The sequence below is a fragment of the Pogoniulus pusillus genome, chromosome 9 (genome assembly GCF_015220805.1).
Source record: "Pogoniulus pusillus isolate bPogPus1 chromosome 9, bPogPus1.pri, whole genome shotgun sequence".
Lineage (NCBI taxonomy): Eukaryota > Metazoa > Chordata > Aves > Piciformes > Lybiidae > Pogoniulus > Pogoniulus pusillus.
The window spans coordinates 8,241,008-8,254,492 of record NC_087272.1 but is presented as its reverse complement, the minus strand read 5'-3'; the positions used below and the strand labels follow the sequence as shown (position 1 = coordinate 8,254,492).

The window sequence follows — 13,485 nt, the reverse complement described above, 5'->3', positions numbered from 1 at the left end:
CTTTAATGCAGGGTGTGACAAAATTCAGTCATTTCAGGAAAAGAGAATGAGCTGTAAGCTGTGTCTGCTTCTGGGACTCCAAATGTAACCTTAGCTTAGATTCAGTATTGCTCTCTTCTTGAAGGCCTGATGAACTGCAGGATCTTGGCATCTCTGAAGCTTATTTAATTATTTAAATTGTGGTGTGGACAAACAGAAAGGATTGAAAAGTACCACAGTCAGAGAAACCTGTCTAGCTTGGTTGTTTTGGTTTTTTTTTTTGATGATGAATGTTGAATCCAAGTTATGTTAGCTACCAAGATGATTATGCTTACTGGGGTCAGGGTATTTTGATAATTACCCCTTAAAGTGTTTACACCAGTGAGGATACAGTGACAGCAGATTACTGAACATTAGATTCATGAGAAGGGCTGGGATACAAGGTTTGAGATAGAGGAGATCTTATTACTCTCTACAAATACCTGAAAAGAGTTTGTAGATATGTAGGGGACAGTCTACTCCTCTAAGAAATAGGTGATAGGATAAGAAGAAATGGCCTCAAGCTTTACCAACAGAGGTTTAGGATGGATATTAGGGAAAATGTTTTCAACAAAAGGGTTGTGGGGCACTGGGACAGGCTGCCCAGTGAAGTGTTGAAATCCCCATCCCTGAAGGTATTTAAAAGATGTGTAGATGTGATGCTGAGGGACACAATTCAGTGATGACTGGGCAGTCTTGGGTTAAAGGCTGAACATGATGATCTTAAGGGTCTCTTCCAACCAAACCAGCTCTATGGATACTAGTCACTGTGCTGCTTTATTTAGCAGTTTATAAATGAAGAATTTTTCCATGTTTTGTTGGCAGCTTGCAGGGTTAAGTGAGATTATTGTCTTGATGATCTCCTTAAGAGCATGGGAAGAACATTTTCACACAAAGTTAATAGGGATAATGTCAATTTCCCATCCTTTACTTCTAACTTAGGTGGGAAGGTGAGAAAGCAAGGCTGATACTAAAAATAACTCAGTGCTAAAAAAGTGGGTGTGCACTAGGTAAAGGCTCTCTTGGCAAAATTTCTGAATGCACCAAGTTATCTTAGAATCATGAACTTTCTTGTTTGGTAGAGATACTTGGTAGGTAGGGAACTTCAACAGTTCACTGTCAATACAGAAGAGCTAATGGCATCCTGGCTTGTATCAGGAACAGTGTGGCTAGTAGGATGAGGGAGGTTATTCTTCCCTGTACTCAACACTGGTCAGGCCACACCTTGAGTATTGTGTCCAGTTCTGGGCTCCTCAATTCATGAGATGTTGAGGTGCTGGAACACATCCAGAGAAGGGTAACAAGGCTTGTAAGAGACCTGGAACACAAACCCTCTGAGGAGAGGCTGAGGGAGCTGGGGTTGTTTAGCCTAGAGAAGAGGAGACTCAGGGGTGACCTCATTGCTGTCTACAACTACCTGAAGGGAGGTTGTAGCCAGGTGGGGGTTGGTCTCTTCTCCCAGGCAACCAGCAACAGAACAAGGGGGGACAGTCTCAAGTTGTGCTGGCGGAGGTCTGGGCTGGATGTTGTTAGGAAGTTCTTGCTAGAGAGAGTGATTTGCATTGGAATGGGCTGCCCAGGGGGGTGGTGGAGTCACCGTCCCTGGAGGTGTTCAGGAAAGCCTGGATGAGGCACTTAATGCCATGGCCTAGTTGATTGGACAGGGCTGTGTGCTAGGTTGGACTGGATGATCTTGGAGGTCTCTTCCAACCTAGTTGATTCTATGATATGGTCTTCATTCCTTTTAAGTATAAATGTAGTTGTACCTCCTGCTGAACACACTCTGATCTCCACTTCTGGGTGAAAGTGTTGGAAATAAACATTCATCATTATGAAGGCTTCTTAATGTAAATAGTAAAACCTAGTGGGTTTTTCCCTTTGGTTATGACCCAGAACAGAGTACACATATAAAAGAGACTGTATTTGGTAAGAGTTGGACTTCATTTCTAAAAAAATGTTATTAATATACATAATACCTTTCTTGCAATAAAATATATTGGTTAAAAAGCCAGGATAGACATTGGCTAATGAGAGAGGCATCCACCACCACCAAAACCAAAGGGAACCAAACCAAGGGATATAAGCAAAGGAATGGGGTTGTTTTCATACTGAATCTTTAGAACGATTCTTGAGATTATTTAGTTCTTTTCAGCCACTAAAATTCCCACAAGACTCAGATTTGCCTTGATCTGGTCCAGTCCAGGCATTATTACTTAATCTTCTACATATTGCAAGATGTCACTTGGATTAGTAACCAGACTCTGTTATGCTGTCAGTCATCATTTCCCTGGGAATAACTACCTTACTGCCTCCAGATGACCATCTTCATATGATGATCATTTGTTGTTGCCCAACATGGTGAAATTCCAACTACTACTCCAGCTGGGATGACAAAGTTTTCAGACAGCAGCAGTAACTAACTCCTACATAAACTCCTCTCTAAAGGATATAGACTTACATTAAAAACACATTTATTATCTGCAACTATTCCCTGTGGAGAGGGGATTTTAGGACAGATACCTCTCTTTAGGTAGGTAAGCCCATAAAATCAGGCTGAAATAGGCTTAAGCCACCAGCTGAAAGAGGACTTCATGGAAATGTACAGGTCAAGAGTTAATGGCTAGAAAACATGCCAAAGCCTAACGGTTGGAAAACACATTTGCCATGCTGGTTTTGGGTATAAAGCTGGTAACATGGCAAAGGAGTGAGTGACAGTTACTTGTATCCAAGTTACACAGTACAAGAGTTCCTCATTTGTCACCAAAAAATTCAATTAACGTTTCAAAAAGGCATTTTATACTTTTCAAATGAGACTGACATTCCAAATACAATTTTAAATCTGTGTGCCAGCAGCTAATTTTCCTCATGTACTATGTAATTTTCTGAGTCTATCTAGAGAAACAGGAGTAGGACATTTCTCTCTGGGCTTTTTTTTTTTTTTTTTTTTTTTGTTGGTTTGTTTGTTTTCAGAACAATTACAGTGCAATCTGTATTAATTATGGAGAATGATAATCATTAAAATGAGAACCATGTACCATGAATCTGTAACTTTTATAAAGCAAATAGGATACTTCATTATTCCCACTGGCAGTAGTAACAGCAAACCTTATTCTTCTCATATGAATCAGGCTTTATTAGTATCAGACCAAATATTATAAGTAAAAAGGAACTGTGGCAAGCTTGGGATGTAATACTGTGTTTTAATCCAATCCTGTAAACCTTTAAGCACATTAAACTTTAACTTGTGTGAATGGTGAAGCTTCTGACTGAGACCTGAATTATCTTGTCTGGAATATGAAGCATCACTTGAAAGTGGGAGCAGCCAGCCTGTGAAACATTTTTGTGTATTTATTGAGAGTCTCTAAAGATGAAGGCTAAATATCCACCAGCCAAACATTAGCACAGTATAAAGCTGCTGCAAGCAGCAAGCACTGTCCTCGGAAGCAGCAAGGCTCCATTTGCAAGTGTCTGCTGGCTAAAATTGGAGAGATGATCCAGTTCAAAAGGGAAGACACAGAAGAATCCTTGCCAGGGCCTTGTGCTATTGTGCCTTGTTCAGAGATGTGTCTTAGCCCACTTCACTCAGTAGTGTGTAAGTGGGGAGAGCTTATTTCTAAAATGCACTAAGGCACTTCCAAGCCATTAACAATGCTGCATGTATTAGTACAATTATTACAGCTTCTGAACTAGTAACAGCCTGGACATTTATTTCTTGGTTTAGGATTTACTTTTTGTTTTTCTCCCAGAGATAGGAAAGTGTTCTTGATTTGCTGAGCCTTCAGTACTTAGCTGGAGCAGCAGGACTTCTGCAGTTCCAAAGTCTAACTTTCCTTTAATTTTTTTCTCGAAAGACTAAGTATTTGTGTTCCTTAGGACATTTTGTTTCCTGCCATCAATAGAACGCAAAGAGAATGACATCACTCAGAAGGCTCGACCTCAAAACACATTGAATATCTTCCAGAGAGAAATAGCACAGTCCTGTAAATAAGGTCTTAAATGAGATGCCGGGATGCAGTTGCTGTGTGCCTCACTAGAGGGCGTGTGACCATACTTTATAAGCTCGAAGATAAATTCTGCTATAAGGCAGGGGGGAAGAGTATAAATCAGATATAGCTGCAGTCCAAATAGAAAATGTTAGATTACTTATTTCAATTGCACATTCGAGTACGCTGCTTGGAAAGGAAGCTTAGATTAGTCTTGTAGAATGCACACAATGCCTTTTCTTTCACAGGAAATGGAGGCAGAGGTATGCTCTGCATTTTACCCTGAATTTGTTTTACCCATTTATTTTTTCTTATGAGTTTTTGTTAATGTTTCTCTGGGAATAAAAAAAAAAAAAAAATAGAGATACCATACTGATCCCTTTTTCTGGATGCTGCCAGAATAAGCATCTCAGATATTGACTAAAAATTTTTCATAACAGCTAGCATTTCTATTTGTTACCACTTAATCTTGTACACATGTTAAAGGAAATACATTTTACAAAAACAATTATTTTAGATTTAAGTTTTCTGTAGGCAACAGAACCTCGAGGACCTGGTTATTTTTAATATATAAACTATGCCCCTACCTTGGAGCTTTAAAATACAGAGGTATTTCGGTCAGTTGTTTTCATCTGCTGTATAAACAACCCCTAAATCTCCTGAATTTCCTAAGTATTTCCAGTTGTTTTCCATTTGGGGGTTTAGAAAAAGGCATAATCCAAATAAGTCTAGCAAAATTGGTTTCCCTCCTCATTTATTTTTTTTTTTTGTTGTCTCATGTTATGCCTGAGTGCAGAGGCATTTGTGTCATTTACAGCTGAACAGCTTTGTATTTGCCGAAGTGGGAGGATGTGATTATGGTATTGGTGGGCTAAGAATAAATAATGAATGAAATATGGCAGAAAACATTGCTCTGGGAGTCCTAGGCCAAATTCTGGACTTCACTTTGGTTTCATTGTAGTTTAAACTCTTATTGGTACACACAGACCTTTATTGAATAGTAGCTTGTTTTTCTAAAACATCGTTCTTCTTCAGCATCTAGCTCCAAGAGCTATAGCTAAGGGAGAGTAAACAAAAGTCCAACATTTCCTTGGACCTGGCAATGACAAGTCTTGCAGAAGGACTCTGTAACTGTACTGTTTGCTGAGATTGATTCTTTCGTCTCCCATCTATGTCTAGAGAGACAAGGAGGTGAAATGTTTGTGTGGTCCACAAGTGGCTTCTGAAACCTGGCAGCTCTTCTGTGGCATGCAGTTCAGCTGAAAGACATCTCCTGAATTTTCCTTCCTGACTCGTGTCACTGATCATGTCATTACTATCTCTCAGTTATTAATTTGTGCGCTCTGGGTACCAGTGTCTGGACAGCATCCAGCCCCACCTGAGCTTCAAAAGCTCTTCACTGCCTTCCACCTCTTCCATGCACACTCATTTCTCTGAGCTTGCCCCTCGGCTCATCTGCCTTTCCACAGCTCACATGTTTTTTCTCTCCTGTACTGATGTTATTCCCTTTGTGAACTGGTAAATGCATTTTTGTGTGGGAAAACCCACTGTGCATCTGTGGAAATAATGTTAAAACCAGAGCGGAGATAAATAGATGCACTTCGGACATGTAATAGCTAAAAGTTAGAGTAAGTTCTCCTCAGTGACTCCTTGAGGTTCTCATTTGCAACAATGCCTGTAAAAAGCCACTGAAAACCTCTGTTCTAGTGGGAGATGTCCCTGTCTATGGTGGGGGTTGGAACTAGGTGATCTTGAGGTCCCTTCCAACCTAACCCATTCTATGAAAGATTATATCGCCAAATCACAGAGGAGATGAGATAAAACTATAGCTTTACAGTGCAAAAAAAGGTACAAGTATGTGAAAAATAAATGTCATCTGCTACATACCTCTCCCATCCCCATCATATGTAATTTTAAAAGTCTTCTGTTAAGGGAAAGAAAACCCTGTGGTGATACCTGCACTGCAGGCTGAAGCCTAGTATGCAGAGATGGCTTGGAAGCAAGAGTGAGCATCATCCTGGTGCTGGTAGCAATCTAGGTGGGGAAGCTGTCAGCCTAGGGCAAACACCTTGAAGAGCAGAATGGGTTAACCTGCTGTCTTCTGCAGTCAACATCCAGCCAGCTTACTGACAAATAGCTCTTGTAGCTTAGGAAACTGCCATGTGTTCACTTAGTCACACCCATTGCCCAGAGACAGGATGTGAAGCTTGCAGGCACTACCAGGTGGCATAGCAACAGCAGCATTAAATACAAATCTGCTCTGGGAGATGGGGCCAGGTTTTGCAGAGCCTCTGCAAAGCTCATTTGTCATGTAACAAAAGTTCCTGGGTACATTCTCCATCTCATCTGCATTAAGATGGAAAACAGCTGAGGTTGAGCTTGTGCACCTCAAAATTGTATTTAAAATCAAATAGTTGCATTAATGAGAGACTGATAGCAACCATTCCCATCCATTGCCTTACATTCTGACTCTAAACACAATAAACTTTCCTTTGCTCAGACATAATTAAGGAGGGGGGAGGGGGGGAAGGCAGAGGAGTTTCATTGAAGAAAACAAACTCAATATATCAAGCTAGCAAGAAACATTTTTTCCCAATGTTGTTTCCTTTATTAAAGAAGAACCCCATTTTACATCTGCCATGAAGATTTGGATGGTGGGTTGAGATCACACTGAAAGTCAGGGTGGCCTACATCAGAAAAGTTGCATTTCACAGAACATTTGCTATTGATATGTTGGGAAAGTGTCAGACTTGCGGGAGGACTGGAGAGTATTTGCATGATACATTAATAAGAAACAGTTTATTGTGTTAGATTACTAAAGCATGGTTAATTTCGAAGCCAAAGCCCACACATTCTTAACTTTGTTTCCCAGCTGAAGAGCCAATATACTCATGTATTGTACAGGAACCTGAGCCTTGTTCTTTGAAAGCAAACTCAGCTAACGGCACAGCATAAAGGCATCACACAGGATATTATTTTAAGCTGCAATGAAGAAATGTCAGTACATTTGATATCTTTATTTGCAGCATGTGTGTTTTGAGAAAGCAGGTTACATACATTCTTGCTTTACAAGTCCTGTGAAACTGAGAACATTTCAGTTGTCTTGGGAAGTTCAGTATGTGATAGACTGACAGGAGATCTATGCAACAATTCTGGGAGGTTTTAAAAGGTGCAGTGACACATGCTCCTCTCCCATCGGTTTTGAGAAGGAGCTGCTCTGTGAGACTGCTGTCCTCATCCCAGGAGCATTTTGAAAAACACATTGATTTCTGAATTGCAGAGTTTAAGTTTTCTGAATGACATCCCCAGCTACCGTGCTTGTCTTCTGGAATCATTGTTCATCTTCCCCACCTTGGAAAAAAAACAATCTCTGGGAACACATGTTCTCTGGAGCTAATTTTAAGCACAGTATTGACAAAGTAGTCCTCCTGTCTAGAATTAGAGTAGATTAAGAATATTCTCAGTTTAATCAATGAACTAAAATCATATAACCACTAGGTTAAACTGATCATGGCATTCACTATGCTGCAGAATCAAAATGCTATCAAACATTCCTGTAATTGGTGGGTTATCTGTGATGCCAATGTTTAGGAACTGAGCAGTGATTTTTATAATGTTAGAGTGAGAGTCTGTGTGAGAGCTTCTAACCATCTTGGTATTTTTTCTTCAGATGGGATTTTTTCTCTGTCTGATAGTCAATGCATGGTAACAGGCAGCGGCATCAGAGCTCCACCTCCCAATCACTTGGGTTAACATAATGATTAATTTCACCATTGCTCCAGTGAGAAACACTTGAGTTGTAGATGGTGTCCCCTTGGGAAGTGCCCTAGATTCTCACTTTTCTTTTCTCCCTCTCCCTCACCCTCCCCCTTTTTTTTTGTTGTTGTTTGTTTTTTCCTTCTTTCTTCTTCCTGAAAAATACCTAGGGCTGATTGTAGCCATCTGGATTCCTGTGATGGATTGTTGTGGGTTGTGTGTGGTAGCAAATAAAACCGATGCTCTCTTAGCCTTTAACTAGGTCACAAAATAGTAGCATGAGATTTGGGAAGGGGTTATTTCTACAAAAAGCAATCCCTGCTTCTGCCCCAGTCATGCTGAGTTTATGATCATCTATAAGACAGTGGGGAAAGAGACAGCAAAAAATGTGTACTCAGACAGTATGTGTGCTTAAAAATAATGAATAAAACAGATACTGTAACTGTAAACTCATATTAATTTCCCTTGGATTACTTATAGAGTGCTTCTAAAGATATGCTTCTCGTTCAGAATTTAAGATAAGGTATTGTGGTTTTGTCACAATACTGTGCTTGTGATGTGTGGAGACATGGATATAAAACGTTTCTTCAGTAAATTGTATACAGAGTTAAAGAATTAATATCAGAATTGATGCTTTGCTTTAATAAGAAGCCAGGCATGGAAGTTAAGACTTCATTTTTTCTTTCTTATTCATTCCCTCCTTCAATACTGTAGACTACTTATTGTTATTTTGTGAAAGAATTGCTGACCAAGAAAGCTTTAACATGTATCAGTTAACAACCTATTTTTGTTTGATGTGTAAAATTAGGAAGAATGCATGGCTCAGATATAAAGCGTGGGGTACAGTGAGGCATTCTCTGCATGCTGGCAGCCAGAGCCATGTCTAAGCAGAAACACAGAAGTAAAAAGCTGAGATTCTAAAATATATGTGAAATGTTTAAAATTCATCAGTCTGCTGAATGAAAAAGTCAATGTATTAAGTTGTAAGTTTAAACCATTGGGTTAAAATCTATCTTAAAAAAAAATATAGCCATAAACCATTTCTAAATTATGATCTGATTTACCTCCTATAGACTGACTCTTAGTACTTGAACCCTCTTTATCCATCAGCTTTTGTTCTCTTCCTCACTGGATGATCTTCGAGGTCTCTTCTAACATGGTTGATTCTATAATCTGAATTTCACTGTTTTAATTGTTCATCCTTTCACTACTGGTACTCTGTACAAATTTGAGGTAGTCAGTAGCATCTTTTGTAGCAATTGAGTATTTCTGGAGGGGATTCAAAATCTATCCTCACTATATGGGGCAATCCAAGTGATTTCAGGCCCGTGCTGTGTTAGGATGCAAGTTAGTATTTTGGACTATGAACTAATGCTTCAAGCCTCAAGAAAAGCCTGAAAGAACTAGCCTGGGATGAAAGAATCAGAAACATGAAATGAGAATCATTCTAAAACCTAACATCTCCATATTTCCATTAATTCATTATGTTTTGCTTTGGAAAAAAAACCCAAACATCAAAGTCCACATAGTTTTCTACATAGAAATGAACATTTCAGCTAGATTATACATGTAAATAAAGTTGCAGCCTGCTCCTAAGACTTAAAAAGCAAAGGTCAGATGATGGAAATAAAGGGAAAAACATGTAAGGCTGTTTGTTCTGCATTTCTTGGCAACAATACATTCAGTATTCTGGTACTTGTTATGCAGAAAAATAGAGCTGCCTATTATGGATAATAGCTGAAGAGGCAAAGAACTGGTTTTGTTCTACTTGTAACTCTATTGGTGTCCATGGGCTTAAACCAGGAATTAATTTGCCAGGGGTCTTTGAGTCACCACTTGAGGTTCAAGTGCTAACTTCTAAGACCCAGAAAAAAAATATGCTGAGTAAGACTGTTAAAAAAAGATCCAATTAACTCTTTCAGCTGGAAAAATCTGGGACAGAGCAGGCCCTAGAGCACAGTGTTAAGAAGAGTCAGGCTTTGGGAAAGAAGCTTATGCTGAGGTTTACATAGTCATTGTCTTTGAATTACCAAAGCCCAGAGTGGGGCTGAGTTGTTAAATGCCAGTATAGGAGCAAATTTAGATGTTCTCTGGGCTATCTGGGTTTTGTGCAGTGAAGCAGACTCCCTTCTCTCTATTGCACTGGGCTGAGCACCAAAGAGGCAAGGCTGCTCTTCCTCCCTGTTCTAATCATTTTTGTTGTGTTCTTACCTGTAGCTACTGAGCTTCACAGTTGCTCTCCATCACTTCTGCAACTAGCTGGGAATGCAGCCTGCATAGTTTGTTGAATGGCAGGGTGGGGAAGAGAGTCCCATAATTCCAGATTTTGCTGCTACTTTATTTAGCAGGCATATAGGCAGTGACTTTAAACCAGTATGGATTGAACTTCTTTTTTTTCCTGTCCCCTTTCAACAACAGATGCAGCAGAGATTGGTTATCTCTGGACTGGTTATCTCCAGTGCTAGCTTGAAACTCTTTTCTCCTGCTATGCAAAAGTGGGACACTAATTTGTTCTTTTTTCACTTTGTTGAAACTTGCACACAGAGTGTTGTTTATCTTTTTGCACAACAAATCTCATCTGCCCTGCAGAGAATACCTTTGTCATAAAACAGTCATAATGCTGCTATTTCAATGGAAAAGGTGTCTCAGTTGGTATGGATTGAAGTTGTTAAAAATCCCAGAAATCAAATCCAGTTGCAAAATTAAATGCTCTGGTTTATTTTTTAAGTTACTTTTTATTTAGGCATTTGTTTGCTTTATGCATTGCTAACTACTGCATTTCATGAAGAAGAAATACTGTGTTCTTTTTTTAGACAATTATTTCTGAATCTACACTTGTTTATTTTTTTTTTAGTACACAACCCAAGGGGAGAGACAACTCAAAAGTGATTAATACCTGATTCTTAGTTTACCAAATGGTATCACGTTAGCCTGTTGGTAGGATAGATTTTAACTCTGTTGAACTAACCAGCATCAATTCTTCTATTGCAGGTAGGGAATTTTTGCCATGTCATCTTATCTCCCAATGCTACATCAATATATTTGTGGGGAGGGGGAAAAGTGCAGGAGGGTTTGTGCTCTAGGTTTATATCTTTGTCTTTGTTTTCTTAAACACAGATGCAACCAGAGAAGGAAGCAACATCCCTAACTCCCCTTTTTGGAAAGCAGAGGCTCTACTCTCTGAGAACAGGATTTTTTTTCGCCATGTAGACAGACCATCCTAGCTCCAAAGCCATTCGTTTAAGGTAGGTTTGCAAACCAAAGTAAATGATTGAAAGTATTTTTGTGTTTGCTGTTTGACACAGTCTGTGGACGTGAGTGCATTTATCAGAGAACATGAGATAAATGTGAGAATGAGAAAGCTGATTGCTCTGTACTTGTTATAGCTAAGGTTGCACAGTCGTTTCCATTCTAACTCTCATTTCAGCCTGACAATTTTCTGATGCTTTCATTCCTGAGAAGGGAATTTTCCTTACAGTTATTTTCCTTTGGAAAGTTTGAGTAACTTGGCTCCAATATTGCCAAGAACACTGCAAGGAGAAGGGGTGTATGTAGACTTGCTAATTGTAAGTATTTTTATTGTTTTAACAACGCTTCAACGTATGCAGCTGGGGAAGGGAGGCTGAAAATTCAGCTATTTCCATACCAAGTCAGATGTGTGTCTGGGCTACTGGGAGTTTGTGTTTTGGTTTTTGATCCTCTGGAATGCCACTTGCTGTGCACACACGGTGTAGCTCATGTACAGCTTCCTTATGGTGCTTTGTGCTGGGGAGCTCTCTGGTGGGGCCAGCAGTTGTCCTGCTCACAAACACGGGAGCAGGAGGACGAGAAATATCTCCTGACTACTGCTGCCTCTCATTCTGTATGTGTAACTCAATCAGGGACACCACAGGGTTTAACTTTTGGCCTCTCAGGTGTAAGAACTTCGCCTTCACTGTGTTTTGCTGAAATCCTTCTTTCTGGAATGTTCTTTCACTGATCAGTTGGGAAATGTACACCTTTTGGGAGCTTTGTCAGGTTTAGTTTAGGTTAGTTACATGCTGAAGATATTTTGCAGAAAATAATGAAATAGCTTAAAATAATTTAAATAGTCTGATTGTTGCATTGACTTTTGAAGTGATGTTTATCAAGGGCTATTAATTTTGCAGGGCTGGGGATGTGATTCCCTTTGCTTTTGATATCCTCCCAAGAAATTGGTGATTCTCGCTCCAAAGGGTTAATAGTTTATCAGAGAGGGTGGTTCAAATTCTGAACTGTGAGCAACCAAAGAGTCGCAGCACACTGTGTGGTTGATTAGCTCTGACGCCATCCTAGGCTATTATTTACGAGGAATAACTGTAGCATTCAGTACTTGTCTTTTAGGAAGAAAAAAAAAGTAATCAGCAGGAGAAAAATCATAAATACGGATTTCAAAACAGTTTTCTTGCACCAGTTGTCTTCCTGTTTACGAGGAGCATGGCATTAGGAGTTAGACTCAAAATACAGCAACCGAAGGATGTGATCTTTCTTCTCCCGTTTCCGTGCGCAGGGCTGCACGCTGCGAGCCTGCCTGTCTCTGGGCTGCGGTCGTGCCTCCTGCTCCGGCAACCGGCGCGGGCCAAGCAGCAATTACAATGGCAGCGGCGCTTGCTGACAGCTCTGGGGAGATGGTAACCTTTAGCGGGAGAGGTGAACTGGGACCTCTTGATGTGGCCTGGCTGGGCGGGCGCGGCGTCAGCCTTAGGATGCTCCGCAGCCGGCGTCAAACGCCTGACAGGGACGTCGGCGGCGACAGCCCGGCGGAGCGCTGCGCGACGGGCTCCGGGTGCTGGCGGTGCTAGCAGTCCCGCAGCACGGAGCCGTCAGGGATGAAAGCTGGGGAGAGCTTCATCCGTATGGCAGCCTGTCCCAGAGGCTGCAGGAGAGGTTCCCAGAGGCTGCAGGAGAGACTCCCTTTTGAGTCACAGATTATGGCTGTGAAAGAGGAGTGGAGCAGCTCTCAGTCACCGGTCACACCTATAGGCTGGTAGAAACACGGCTTAAACTCTGAGTGTCAACACAGAAATGTTTCCCACAGATAAGAGTTTTGTGGTGGCCATGAAATGCATTAGTGTGGATTTCTAGAGCTGTCATTTACCTGTCATGCTATCATGTATTGCACACCTCGATCTGTCCTTTGTGTGCTTTCCTGGGGCCACAGTCCCAGGATGCGAAGCATTCAGAGGTATGCTGGGGTGATCCTTTTGCCCTTTATCCCTGTCCTACAACTCTTGCTTGTGCTCACTTACATTTGTAATGCCGTGCAAAGCCTTCTCTGTGGAGGGGGGAAACCGAAGGGGTTTGGATGTGTGGTGAATCCAAAGATGTTGGAAAAGGGTATGAGCCCTAAACATGTTCCTATAGAGAACTGGAGGACAGAAGGGAAGAAGGAGCTCCTTTTATGTGCTTTTCAGAAAGAAAATCTATCGTTGAGCTGTAGCCTTAGCAAAATTATATATTACTTGATGGTCCAGATTGATTTTTTTTTTTTTCATTTTTTTTTTCCCTCCCCAGAAATTAAAGACAGGTTAGGTCCCAGGGTAATGCTAAGGGAGATCTCACCATATCCAGGTTGTGTCAGTTGCTGTAAGGGGCCATGGAAATTTAGTGCAGCTGGTGAACCTAAAAAATTATAACAAACCCCAAAATATCTCTGTTTTAGAGGATGTCTTTCATACAACATGCATCCCAAAATCCTTTACATACAATT

At 40.6% G+C, this 13,485-nt stretch overlaps 1 protein-coding gene across 1 annotated transcript in view; it reads left to right on the top strand.

Annotated features, from left to right (window-relative positions):
• DKK2 (dickkopf WNT signaling pathway inhibitor 2) overlaps nt 1–13,485 on the top strand; it is a 123,194-nt gene that overhangs the window by 61,565 nt on the left and 48,144 nt on the right. The window contains exon 2 of the mRNA XM_064148454.1: nt 10,875–11,002. The gene's annotated coding sequence lies outside the window, so the exon portion shown is untranslated. The remainder of the gene's footprint in view (nt 1–10,874; nt 11,003–13,485) is intronic.